We start from the raw sequence: 13,756 nt of genomic DNA on the forward strand, positions 1-13,756 counted from the left end.
ATGTCTGCTTCTTCGTTCTAGTATGTCTCTTGGTTCTAATATTTTAAACGTTAATCATCTGTTTCTGTATGAACTAGTAATCTTCACAAAAAATTATCAGAATCCATTTTAGTCATTCGGTTTCCGAGTCCTAACACTATACAAAACTAGATCATTTGAAAATTGTAACAACTTTCGGCAGACAAACAGAAGCGCAGGTTCAAATGGTTCAAATGGCTCTGAGTACTATGGGACTTAACTGCTGAGGTCATCAGTCCCCTAGAACTTAGAACTACTTAAACCTAAGTAACCTAAGGACATCGCACACATCCATGCCCGAGGCAGGATTCGAACCTGCGACCGTAGCGGTCGCGCAGTTCCAGACTGTAGCGCCTAGAACCGCTCGGCCCCTCCGGCCGGCAGAAGTGCAGGAACTGTGGCGTTATACAGTACTTGTCTGAGGTCATAAATAATTAATTCACAGCACAATGCACTTACATCATTTTCCAAACAAGGACTATTCACTTCGGGAACATTCACAATGGCTGACAAATTCCCACGCTTGTGATAAGTCACCAGACGTGAACCGTGATCCGAAGCAGTTTCAATACCCTATTGTTTGTGTATACCTTGCGACACACATCCTTCATCTTACCGGCTAACGTATTGTTTGTTTAGTATAGCAGCGGCATGTTTCCTCAATTGCCGTCAGCACATCATGTTATTAAGATCAGAGAATTGTAAGAAACTGGACTGCCATATACACTCGTACATTACTCATCAACAGAACTAAAGAATCATCTACCATAAATTAAAATTTTTATAACAAAGTTCAGTGTCCACTACAAAGCAACATCTGCCAAATCCATATTAACTGCCACCTCGGTTTTGAAGATTACACAAATACATGTGCGGTGTGGCGCTAGTGGAGAATATGTTGTCTTCGATTTTCATGTCATGTACTTATAAAATGAGAGAGAACCTTTAAAACTGTAAATGAAGTAAGTTACATTATAAAACATCATCACTATAAATACGAATGCACCGTCATAAAATTCATAAAATTTCTATTTCAAATGCCATAAAAACACATGCAATGTTTATGTGAATATAAGACGTAGCCCTTGTATCTGCTTTTTAATCAAACAAAGTTAACCCGCGATTTTTGCAAGAACCGAACTTCCCTGTATACATCTTCAAAGGTCTGTTAGTTGCAAAATGAAATAAGGTGTTCAATATTTTACGTCAAGCACGTTAGCGAGAAAAAAGCCAGAAAAGGATTGAATCGATGTTTAAAGTTTGTTGGCAGTCGCTAAGTGTTCTCATTACCAAACAGTGGATGAGTATATTCTAGATAGGTTGCTTTCCGTCTGAAGCAAAATCTAGTTTCTCACGCATCTCAGGATTTATGATGTCGTATCGCCGGAATGATGAGTCGTTGTTGTTGTTGTGGTCTTCAGTCCTGAGACTGGTTTGATGCAGCTCTCCATGATACTCCACCCTGTGCAAGCTTCTTCATCTCCCAAAACGTACTGCAGCCTACATCCTTCTGAATCTGTTTAGTGTATTCATCTCTTGGTCCCCCTCTACGATTTTTACCCTCCACGCTGCCCTCCAATGCCCTTTATGCCTCAGAACATGTACCACCAACCGATCCCTTCATCTTCTCAAGTTGTGCCACAAACTCCTCTTCTCCCCAATACTATTCACTACTTCCTCATTAGTTACGTGATTTACCCATCTGATCTTCAGCATTCTTCTGTAGCCCCACATTTCAAAGGCTTCTATTCTCTTCTTGTCCAAACTATTTATCGTCCATGTTTCACTTCCATACATGGCTACACTCCATACAAATACTTTCAGAAACGACTTCCTGACATTTAAATCTATACTCGATGTTAACAAAGCTCTCTTCTTCAGAAACGCTTTCCTTGTCATTGCCAGTCTACATTTTATATCCTCTCTACTTCGACCATCATCACTTAGTTTGCTTCCCAAATAGCAACAGTCATTTACTACTTTAAGTGTATCATTTCCTAATCTAATTCCCTCAGCATCGCCCGACTTAATTCGACTACATTCTATTATACTCGTTTTGCTTTTGTTGATGTTCATCTTATATCGTCCCTTCAAGACACTGTCCATTCCGTTCAACTGCTCTTCCAAGTCCTTTGCTGTCTCTGAGAGAATTACTATGTCATCGGCGAACCTCAAAGTTTTTATTTCTTCTCCATGGATTTTAATACCTACTCCGAATTTTTCTTTTGTTTCCTTTACTGCTTGCTCAATATACAGATTGAATAACATCGGGGAGAGGCTACAACCCTGTCTCACTCCCTTCCCAACCACTGCTTTCATGTCCCTAGACTCTTATAACTGCCATCTGGTTTCTGTACAAATTGTAAATAGCCCTTCGCTCCCTATATTTTACCCCTGCCACCTTCAGAATTTGAAAGAGAGTATTCCAGTCAACATTGTCAAAAGCTTTCTCCAAGTCTACAAATGCTAAAACTAGGTTTGGCTTTTCTTAATCTAGCTTGTAAGATAAGTCGTAGGGTCAGTATTGCCTCACGTGTTCCCATATTTCTACAGAATCCAAACTGATCTTCCCCGAGGTCGGCTTCTACCAGTTTTTCCATTCGTCTGTACGGAATTCGCGTTAGTATTTTGTAGCTGTGACTTATTACACTCACAGTTCGGTAATTTTCACATCTGTCAACGCCTGCTTTCTTTGGGATTGGAATTATTATATTATTCTTGAAGTCTGAGGGTATTTCGACTGTCTCATACATTTTGCTCACCAGATGGTAGAGTTTTGTCAGGACTGGCTCTCCCAAGGCTGTCAGTAGTTCTAATGGAATGTTGTCTACTCCCGGGGGCCTTGTTTCGACTTAGGTCTTTCAGTGCTCTATCAAATTCTTCACGCAGTATCGTATCTCCCATTTCATCTTGATCTACATCCTCTTCCATTTCCATAATATTGTCCTCAAGAACATCGCCCTTGTGTAGTCCTTCTATGTACTCCTCACCTGCTTAGCCATTTTGCACTTCCTGTCGATCTCATTTTTGAGACGTTTGTATTCCTTTTTGCCTGCTTCATTTACTGCATTTTTATATTTTCTCCTTTCATCAATTAAATTCAGTATTTCATCTGTCACCCAAGGATTTCTACTAGCCCTCGTCTTTTTACCCACTTGATCCTCTGCTGCCTTCACCACTTAATCCCTCAAAGCTATCCATTCTTCTTCTACTGTATTTCTTTCCCCCATTCTTGTCAGTTGTTCCTTTATGCTCTTCCTGAAACTCTCTACAACCTCTGGTTCCTTCAGTTTATCCAGGTCCCATCTCCTCAAATTCCCACCTTTTTGCAGTTTCTTTAGTAGTAATCTACAGTTCATAACCAACAGATTGTGGTCAGAGTTCACATCTGCCTCTGGAAATGTGTTACAATTTAAAACCTGGTTCCTAAATCTCTGTCTTACCATTATATAATCTATCTGATATCTTCTAGTATCTCCAGGGTTCTTCCATGTATACAACCTTCTTTCATGATTCTTGAACCAAGTGTTAGCTATGATTAAGTTATTCTCTGCGCAGAATTCTACCAGGCGGCTTCCTCTTTCATTTCTTAGCCCCAATCCATCTTCACCTGCTATGTTTCCTTCTCTCCCTTTTCCTATTCTCGCATTCCAATCACCCATGACTATTAAATTTTCGTCTCCCTTCACTACCTGAATAATTTCTTTTATCTCATCATACATTTCATCAATTTCTTCGTCATCTCCAGAGCTAGTTGGCATGTAAACTTGTGCTACTGTTGTAGGCGTGGACTTCGTGTCTATCTTGGTCACAATAATTCGTTCACTATGTTGTTTGTAGTAGCTTACCCGAACTCCTATTTTTTTATTCATTATTAAACCTACTCCTGCATTACCCCTATTTGAAATTGTGTTTATAACCCTGTAGTCACCTGACCAAAAGTCTTGTTCCTCCTGCCACCGAACTTCGCTAATTCCCACTATATCTAACTTTAACCTATCCATTTCCCTTCTTAAATTTTCTAACTTACCTGCCCGATTAAGGGATCTGACATTCAACGCTCCGATCCGTAGAACGCCAGTTTTCTTTCTCCTGATAACGACGTCCTCTTGAGTAGTCCCCGCCCGGAGATCCGAATGGGGGACTATTTTACCTCCGGAGTATTTTACCCTAGAGGACGCCATCATCATTTATCCATACAGTAAAGCTGCATGCCCTCGGGAAAAATTACGGCCGTAGTTTCCCCTTGCTTTCAGCCGTTCGCAGTACCAGCACAGCGAGTCCGTTTTGGTTAATGTTACAAGGCCAGATCATTCTATCATCCAGACTGTTGCCCCTGCAACTACTGAAAATGCTGCTGCCCCTCTTCAGGAACCACACGTTTGTTTGGCCTCTCAACAGATACCCCTCCGTTGTGGTTTCACCTACGGTACGGCTATCTGTATCGCTGAGGGACGCAAGCCTCCCCACCAACGGCAAGGTCTATATTTCATGGGGGGGGGGGGGTTGTTGTTGTTGTTGTGGTCTTCAGTCCTGAGACTGGTTTGATACAGCTCTCCATGCTACTCTATCGTGTGCAAGCTTCTTCATCTCCCAGTACCTACTGCAACCTACATCTTTCTGAATCTGCTTAGTGTATTCATCTCTTGGTCTCCCCCTACGATTTTTACCATCCACGCTGCCCTCCAATATTAAATTGGTGATCCCTTGATGCCTCAGAACATGTCCTACCAACCGATCCCTTCTTCTGGTCAAGTTGTGCCACAAACTTCTCTTCTCCCCAATCCTATTCAATACCTCCTCATTAGTTATGTGATCTACCCATCTAATCTTCAGCATTCTTCTGTAGCACCACATTTCGAAAGCTTCTATTCTCTTCTTGTCCAAACTATTTACCGTCCATGTTTCGCTTCCATACATGGCTACACTCCATACAAATACTTTCAGAAATGACTTCCTGACACTTAAATCTATACTCGATGTTAACAAATTTCTCTTCTTCAGAAACGCTTTCCTTGCCATTGCCAGTCTACATTTTATATCCTCTCTACTTCGACCATCATCAGTTATTTTGCTCCCCAAATAGCAAAACTCCTTTACTTCTTTAAGTGTCTCATTTCCTAATCTAATACCCTCAACATCACCCGACTTAATTCGACTACATTCCATTATCCTCGTTTTGCTTTTGTTGATGTTCATCTTATATCCTCCCTTCAAGACACTATCCATTCCCTTCAACTGCTCTTCCAAGTCCTTTGCTGTCGCTGACAGAATTACAATGTCATCGGCAAACCTCAACGTTTTTATTTCTTCTCCATGGATTTTAATACCTACTCCGAATTTTTCTTTTGTTTCCTTTACTGCTTGCTCAATATACAGATTGAATAGAATCGGGGAGAGGCTACAACCCTGTCTTACTCCCTTCCCAACCACTGCTTCTCTTTCATGCCCCTCGACTCTTATAACTGCCATCTGGTTTCTATACAAATTGTAAATAGCCTTTCGCTCCCTGTATTTTACCCCTGCCACCTTTAGAATTTGAAAGAGAGTATTCCAGTCGACATTGTCAAAAGCTTTCTCTAAGTCTACAAATGCTAGGAACGTAGGTTTGCCTTTCCTTAATCTTTCTTCTAAGACAAGTCGTAAGGTCAGTATTGCCTCACGTGTTCCAGTATTTCTACGGAATCCAAACTGATCTTCCCCGAGGTCGGCTTCTACTAGTTTTTCCATTCGTCTGTAAAGAATTCGTGTTAGTATTTTGCAGCTGTGGCTTATTAAACTGATTGTTCGGTAATTTTCACATCTGTCCACACCTGCTTTCTTTGGGATTGGAATTATTATATTCTTCTTGAAGTCTGAGGGTATTTCGCCTGTTTCATACATCTTGCTCACCAGATGGTAGAGTTTTGTCAGGACTGGCTCTCCCAAGGCCGTCAGTAGTTCCAATGGAATGTTGTCTACTCCGGGTGCCTTGTTTCGACTCAGGTCTTTCAGTGCTCTGTCAAACTCTTCACGCAGTATCGTATCTCCCATTTCATCTTCATCTACATCCTCTTCCATTTCCATAATATTGTCCTCAAGTGCATCGCCCTTGTATAGACCCTCTATATACTCCTTCCACCTTTCTGCTTTCCCTTCTTTGCTTAGAACTGGGTTTCCATCTGAGCTCTTGATGTTCATACAAGTGGTTCTCTTATCTCCAAAGGTCTCTTTAATTTTCCTGTAGGCAGTATCTATCTTACCCCTAGTGAGATAAGCCTCCACATCCTTACATTTGCCCTCTAGCCATGCCTGCTAAGCCATTTTGGACTTCCTGTCGATCTCATTTTTGAGACGTTTGTATTCCTTTTTGCCTGCTTCACTTACTGCATTTTTATATTTTCTCCTTTCATCAAGTAAATCCAATATTTCTTCTGTTACCCAAGGATTTCTACTAGCCCTCGTCTTTTTACCTACTTGATCCTCTGCTGCCTTCACTACTTCATCCCTCAAAGCTACCCATTCTTCTTCTACTGTATTTCTTTCCCCCATTCCTGTCAATTGTTCCTTTATGCTCTCCCTGAAACTCTCTACAACCTCTGGGTCTTTCAGTTTATCCAGGTCCCATCTCCTTAAATTCCCACCTTTTTGCAGTTTCTTCAGTTTTAATCTACAGGTCATAACCAATAAGTTGTGGTCAGAGTCCACATCTGCCCCTGGAAATGTCTTACAATTTAAAACCTGGTTCCTAAATCTCTGTCTTACCATTATATAATCTATATGATACCTTTTAGTATCTCCAGGGTTCTTCCATGTATACAACCTTCTATCATGATTCTTAAACCAAGTGTTAGCTATGATTAAGTTGTGCTCTGTGCAAAATTCTACCAGGCGGCTTCCTCTTTCATTTCTTAGCCCCAATCCATATTCACCTACTACGTTTCCTTCTCTCCCTTTTCCTACACTCGAATTCCAGTCACCCATGACTATTAAATTTTCGTCTCCCTTCACTATCTGAATAATTTCTTTTATTTCATCATACATTTCTTCAATTTCTTCGTCATCTGCAGAGCTAGTTGGCATATAAACTTGTACTACTGTAGTAGGTGTGGGCTTCGTATCTATCTTGGGGGGGGGGGGGGGGGGGGGTAACAAGACGGAATAAGCCAGTTAAGAACGATGAGTCGTACCACGATGTAATTCTGCAAGTACATTCAGTGGTATATTTGTACACTGTTTGCCAAATCTACTGCAAGAGAGTTAATAGTAAAGACGTAACGAAGTTAAACGTCATGCCTCATGCGGCAGTTTATTGCGGATACAGCGACAACGTCGAAATGTCAGAAAGAAAAAGTTCCGGAAAGGTTTGAAATTATGTGCAAAGTTTGTTTCAGGTCGCTAAATGCTCTCAGTCTGAACTGCTGGATGAACATAGTTCGGTGTGCTCCGCTACAGCAAGACGTTCATTACACCATTAAAATTGTCTTACTGTGTTACGCCTTTAACGTATGATTATAACTCTTAATGAGTAGATTATGGCAGCTTTTTTAAATTTGGTCAATAACTATACGAAATATTGAAAAGGAAGTTTTGGTTCCCCTGGAGGCTGATAGACAGACGATCTGCAACTTGGATTGGGTGCCAGTAATTGGGTTCACGGTGTTTCTAACCAGGAGGTATAGAAAACTTCTTTCGCATGTAGGCCGTCGGGCTAGTAGTTTAAGAATTCCTTCGTAAGACTAATCGATAAGTAATTTTCCCAATCGATACTAGACAAATTAAAGTCATTCTCTACCACTCTCGTGTGATCACGGCACCTTCACGCTATCGAATTTACACCGCTCTTGAGTGACTCTTTGACTGATGTATGTGAATATGTGGCAGGTAGGAACATTCGGTTATTATTCTAAGTTCACTTATGCGGATTTATTTACCCTCTCTCCTTCTGTCTAAGAACATCCTTTGTCAAAGCATTCCCCTGTAGCACCACATTCCAAACCCTTTAATTCACTTCTGTCCACGTTACACTTCCGCACTAAGCTATACTCCTGGCAAATACTTCACAAAAAGAATTCCTAACACATTTATATTCGATGTCTTCAAATTTCTCTTTCAGAAAGTCTTTTCTTCTTGATGCCAATCTACACTTCATATCCCCTCTCCTTTAGCTATGATCACTTATTTTACTGTCCATGTATCGAAACCCAGCTACTGCTTTTAATGTCTCATTTCGTAATATAGTTACCTCCACATCGCCTGATTTAATTCGACAGCCTTTGTCGATGTTAATTTTGTAACTCTTTTCAAGTGACTACACTGTTTATCGTCTACCCTTCACTTCCATAAAACGGTACACATCAGACAAATACCTTCATATAGTTCCTCCTAATTAACTGTATGCTTTGCACGTGTGTATGGCGGGGTTTTCCCATTCTGAAACAAGTGCAGCACAGGTGTCATATTTCATTTGTGGAGTTCTCATCCGCATCAGTCGAAATCACGGCATGTGTCAGACAGTCGTGATATTCTGCAACACATATAAAGCCAATTTTATTTTGTTCACCATGAATTTGCATCAAAACTTGTACAATGCATATGTTGAATGGCATGCCAACAAGTGGAAACACATGGGCGAGCAAGAAGTGGAAGGAACTTAAGCTGCCCCGAACTATGGATTTAATGAAATTTGTAGTGCCTTGAAAAACCACACGCGAGATTTTCATATTTATATTCCGAATTAATAAATTTCTCTTTTCCATAAACACTTTTTACTATTGCAAGCCTCTATTTTATACCCTCACTCCTTTGGTCATCCTCAGTTATTTTCCTGCCCAAATATAAAAACTTATGTACTATTTTTACATTGTTATTTCCTGATTTAATTCCCGCAACGTCACCTGCTTTCATTGGACTCTCATTGTTTTAAAATTTTTGGTGTTATGTTATAACCTTGTTTCAAGACAAGACTTCTTAAGACATCTGAACTTCCTCCACGATCAAATGAAGTTCACAATGGAAATTGAACAGGTGGGATGCCTTCCATTCTTGGATGTTCTGGTTCGGCGCAGAGAGGATGGCACTTTGGGATATGAAGTGCATAGGAAGCCGACGCACACCGTTCTGTATTTACGTGCAAGTAGCTTCCACCATCCTGCCCAGACAACGAGTGTTCTCCGAAAGCAGTCTGCAAGATGAACTTTTCCACTTACAAAGAGTGTTTGAAGACAATGGGTACTCTACACAACAAATACAGAGGGCACTGAAAATGTAATCGAAAGAGGCCACAAAGAAAGCAGAAGAAGATGAAGAAACCTTTAAATCGATGGCCTTCCTGCCATATGTGGATAGTCTCTCATCAAAAATAGGACGGATTCTCGGCAGACACAAAGTAAAAGTGATTTTTCGTCCTCCACCCAAGACAGCTGCACTCGTGGGCTCCGTCAAAGATGATTTGCTCCTCCGAAAATTTGGAGCTTACAAAATTCCATGTGAATGTGGCCTCTCTTACATCGGACAAACAACTCGTACTGTCCAAGAAAGACGTACAGAACACCGGAGGTACACACGACTTTTACAACCTAACAAGTCGGCAGTGGCAGAGCACTGTATTGATAATGGTCACAGTATGTTGTATGACAACGTCGAAATTTTGGCAACTACATCATCCTTTTGGGACTCGATAGAGAAGGAGGCAATTGAAATTCGCTTGACGACGAATTTAATAAATAGAGATAGTGGTTTCAATCTTGATAAATCATGGAATCCGGCACTTGCTGTAATAAACTCACAAAGACGTCGTCACAGTGCAGCTCACAATGATACATCGATACGCCAACACAGATCGACTGCGGAGTCATAGATACAACTCGCGCATTATGCACGTCTCTGCCGCCGACCAACGTCTCTGGCTCATTTGCATCTGTGGCCGCATGCGCAGTCGCGCGGTACAACAGTATAAAGGGACGAAGCGAGCACTGGAGCGGCAATCCCCTCCATCCTTCCTGTCTGTCCTTGCTACCCTGTACAATGTCCTCCTCTCCACTGGATTTTACCCTGACCTGTGGAAGACTTTCGGTGTCCTGCTGTTCCCTAAACCTAACAAACCCCACTCTGCTACCTCTTCCTATCGTCCAATCTGCCTCACCTCCGTGTTCAGTAAGGTCTTTGAGGCCATCCTCTCTCGCCGTATTCACCGCCACCTTAACCAGCACTGCCTCGTTCCTCTTACCCAATGTGGCTTCCAGCCTTCCTTCTCTGCTGACGACCAGCTCCTTAACTTTACCAATCTTCTTTCCCTCCAACTTAACTCCCGTCGCTCCGCTATCTTTGTTTCCCTTGATCTCCAGAACGCCTATGACCGTGTCTGGCATCCTGGGCTCCTCTTCAAACTCCAGACCTATGCTCTCCCCATCAACTTCGTCCGTCTCGTTGCTTCGGTCCTCTCCCATCGTCCCTCCTATGTGACTACCCACAATTCCAACTCCCATACTTTCTACTCCTCTGCCGGCGTGCCCCAAGGTTCTGTCATTTCCCCTCTCCTCTATCTCCTGTACACTGCTGATATGCCCAAACCTCCCCCTCCGGTTCATCTTCTCCAGTTCGGTGATGACACCGCCTTCCTAGCCATTTATCCTGCCCTTCAACGGTCCCAACGTACTCCAAACCCACCTTGACCAATTCACCGCTTGGTGCAACCAGTGGTTCCTCCGTGTTAATCCCTCCAAGACCCAGGCGATCATCATAGGCCACACCACCCGCTCCTTCCGCCTCCATGATTTCTACCTCACCATTTATGGCCGTCCTATCCACCTCGCTCCTACCCTCAAATACCTTGTCCTCACACTTGACCGCCACCTCACCTGGACTCCCCATCTCCTTACCATCCAAAACAAAGCTCACAACCGCCTCCGCCTCCTGAAACTCCTGTCTGGCCGGACGTGGGGTCTGCATCCTTGCACCATCCTTCACACCTACAAATCCCTGATTCACCCCATCCTTCGTTATGCCAGCATCGCTTGGATTTCCACCCCTCCCCAGTTCTATAAAGTCCTCCAAATCCTCGAACGTCATGCACTCTGCCTCGCCTTCCGCATCCGCCTTCCGTCCCCCACGCGTATCCTCTACGACCTCATCCCCTTCCCCCACCTTCTCCTTTTCCTTGAACACATCCGCACACTATATATTGTCCGCCGCCTTGATCCCTCTCACCCCCTAGTGTCTCCCTTCCTCTCCACCCCCAACCAGTTGCCGCGCCTTTACCGTTGTGTCCCTCCCTCTCTCCATCTCCACACCCTCCATCTCCTTTCCCAACACAACTTCCACCTCTACCCCTCCCGGATGATGAGCTTCGCCCTGACATCTACCCTTCCTACCAACTCTAACCCCCTCTTCCTGCCTCCTCCTGAGGGCTCCCTCACCTCCCCCTCCCTCCTTCTGAGCGGCTTTCCCCTCCTACTCCCCCTCCATCTCTTGTGCCTCCTTTCAGTGTCTCTGCACTCCCTCCTGCCCTGTCTTCCCTTTTCCTCTCCCACCTCACATGTCTCCTGCTTCTTCGTGAACCCACGGTTGCCCCTCCTCTCTTCATCCCGCCGCTTCCCCAGCTGCCTCATGCTCTCCTCTCCTTTTCCATCCTCTTTGACCTTTCCCTCGGCAGGTCCCACCTGGTAGTTTTATTCTTCATCGTGTGTGCTCCAAGTGGGTTTTAAGGGTGTTGTTTTGGAGTGTTTTTAATACTGTGGCCAACTTTTAACCTGTGCATGCGCATTCAGTGTCTTCTCTGTGTTTTAAGAATCGGCAACTGTGTTTTTTAACTTTCTGGTGACTTTTTTAACTGTCCCACATGAACGTCTACGTGTCAGTGTATTTTTACCTCCATTTTCTCCCCTTACTCTGTTTTATGTTCCCCTTTTTTATCTCATTATGTATGTATCATTTTATTCTTGTTTTAGTTGTCGTGTCACTCGGCTGAAGAGCGGCGGATTGTGCCGCTGACAGCCCTCCCCTGCCCATATGGGGCAGGGGAATGTAATCACAATAAAGAAAAAAAAAACTGGAGCGGCAGTCTTGCGGCTCACTCTGAAGATGGCTGAACGTTATACGGCCGAAATATTAGAAGAAGAAGGATATTTCTTGCGGCTGCACACCTGAAACTTAATGGAACAGTATGCATATCGTTTACTGCTTTCCGTGGCTTTTACCATCTGCGAGAGAACTACCCTCAAAGCTAGATAGGCCACATATAAAATTGTGTCCATACACGGCATTACTTGGTTGCAACAACTGTCTCCCAATAAACCAATCTCATGTTTGAGATTTGGCAGATCTCAACATATGGTGACTAGCTGAAAACATTACACTGTTCCCGTTAGTAGCTGAACTTTTTTTTCATCTGCGGTCGGTTTTTGCGCCCCTTATGGGTCCGTATCCTTGCCGGGGATCTTTCCCATCGCTCCCTGGGCACGGCCGTGTTTTCCAGCACCAGTGCCCGTAGAGATTTGGGGAGACAGTGGGCTTCCAGCGATTGTGAAAGATGCCCCTGATCCTCTCGACGCTAGGGATCTGAGATCTGTGTTGACGGCGAGGCAGGCGTGCCGCGCGGGTGATTGGCAGCGGGCTGAAGGCTCCGGCAGCGAACACACGGAGGAAGACGGCTGGTGAGAGGCGGCTAATTCCTGGGGGGCGGTAGCGCGTGAACCAGGCGCGGGGGCGGCGGAGGAGGCGGCCGGGGACGGTCAACACGCGAAACACGCGGGGCAACAGGACGGCGAGGCAAAAAGAAAGACGAGGGGTCTGGAGTTGTGCTCACCTTGAGGAACCAGGGCTGGAAAATGGGTCGGGGATTACGCGCGGTGGCACACGACGATAAGGTGGGAGGCTTCCCGCCGGCCCATCAAGGCTAATGCGGCCATTACACGGTCTGATGTGGCCTCCCGCGCGGGCATTCTTCTCGCTGGAGCGTGCCAGCGCCGAAGGCTAACTTATTACACGCTGCGGTATAATTAAGGAACACGACGTGGGTGAGGTTGTGTCACGCTGACGTAACTGACTTAAAACGGGAAAGGTGAGAGGGAGAGAGTTCGGTGCTCTGATATTCATTCATGAGTTCTGGTATACGAGGCAACAACGTTTGAATCCTCATTATGAAACCTTTTTTTTTTTCTACCTGTGGTTCAGGGTCCCATCGCCGTTTAGATCATTAGAGGTGAAGGTGTTGCTGCACGTACATGTGCAATAAATTGCTGCAGAGCACTCTGTAGGAATCAGCATGGGTTTCGAAAAAGACGGTCGTGTGAAACCCAGCTCGCGCTATTCGTCCACGAGACTCAGAGGGCCATAGACACGGGTTCACAGGTAGATGCCCTGTTTCTTGAATTCCGCAAGGCGTTCGATACAGTTCCCCACAGTCGTTTAACGAACAAAGTAAGAGCATATGGACTATCAGACCAATTGTGTGATTGGATTGAGGAGTTCCTAGATGACAGGACGCAGCAATGGAGAGAAGTCTTCCGAAGTAAGAGTGATTTCAGGTTTGCCGCAGGGTAGTGTTATAGGACCGTTGCTATTCACAATATACGTAAATGACCTGGTGGATGACATCGGAAGTTCACTGAGGCTTTTTGCAGATGATGCTGAGGTGTATCGAGAGGTTGTAACAATGGAAAATTGTACTGAAATGCAGGAGGATCTGCAGCGAATTGACGCATGGTGCAGGGAATGGCAATTGAATCTCCCTGTAGACAAGTGTTATGTGCTGCGAATA

Source organism: Schistocerca cancellata, chromosome 6, assembly GCF_023864275.1.
Source record: "Schistocerca cancellata isolate TAMUIC-IGC-003103 chromosome 6, iqSchCanc2.1, whole genome shotgun sequence".
NCBI classification, from domain to species: domain Eukaryota; kingdom Metazoa; phylum Arthropoda; class Insecta; order Orthoptera; family Acrididae; genus Schistocerca; species Schistocerca cancellata.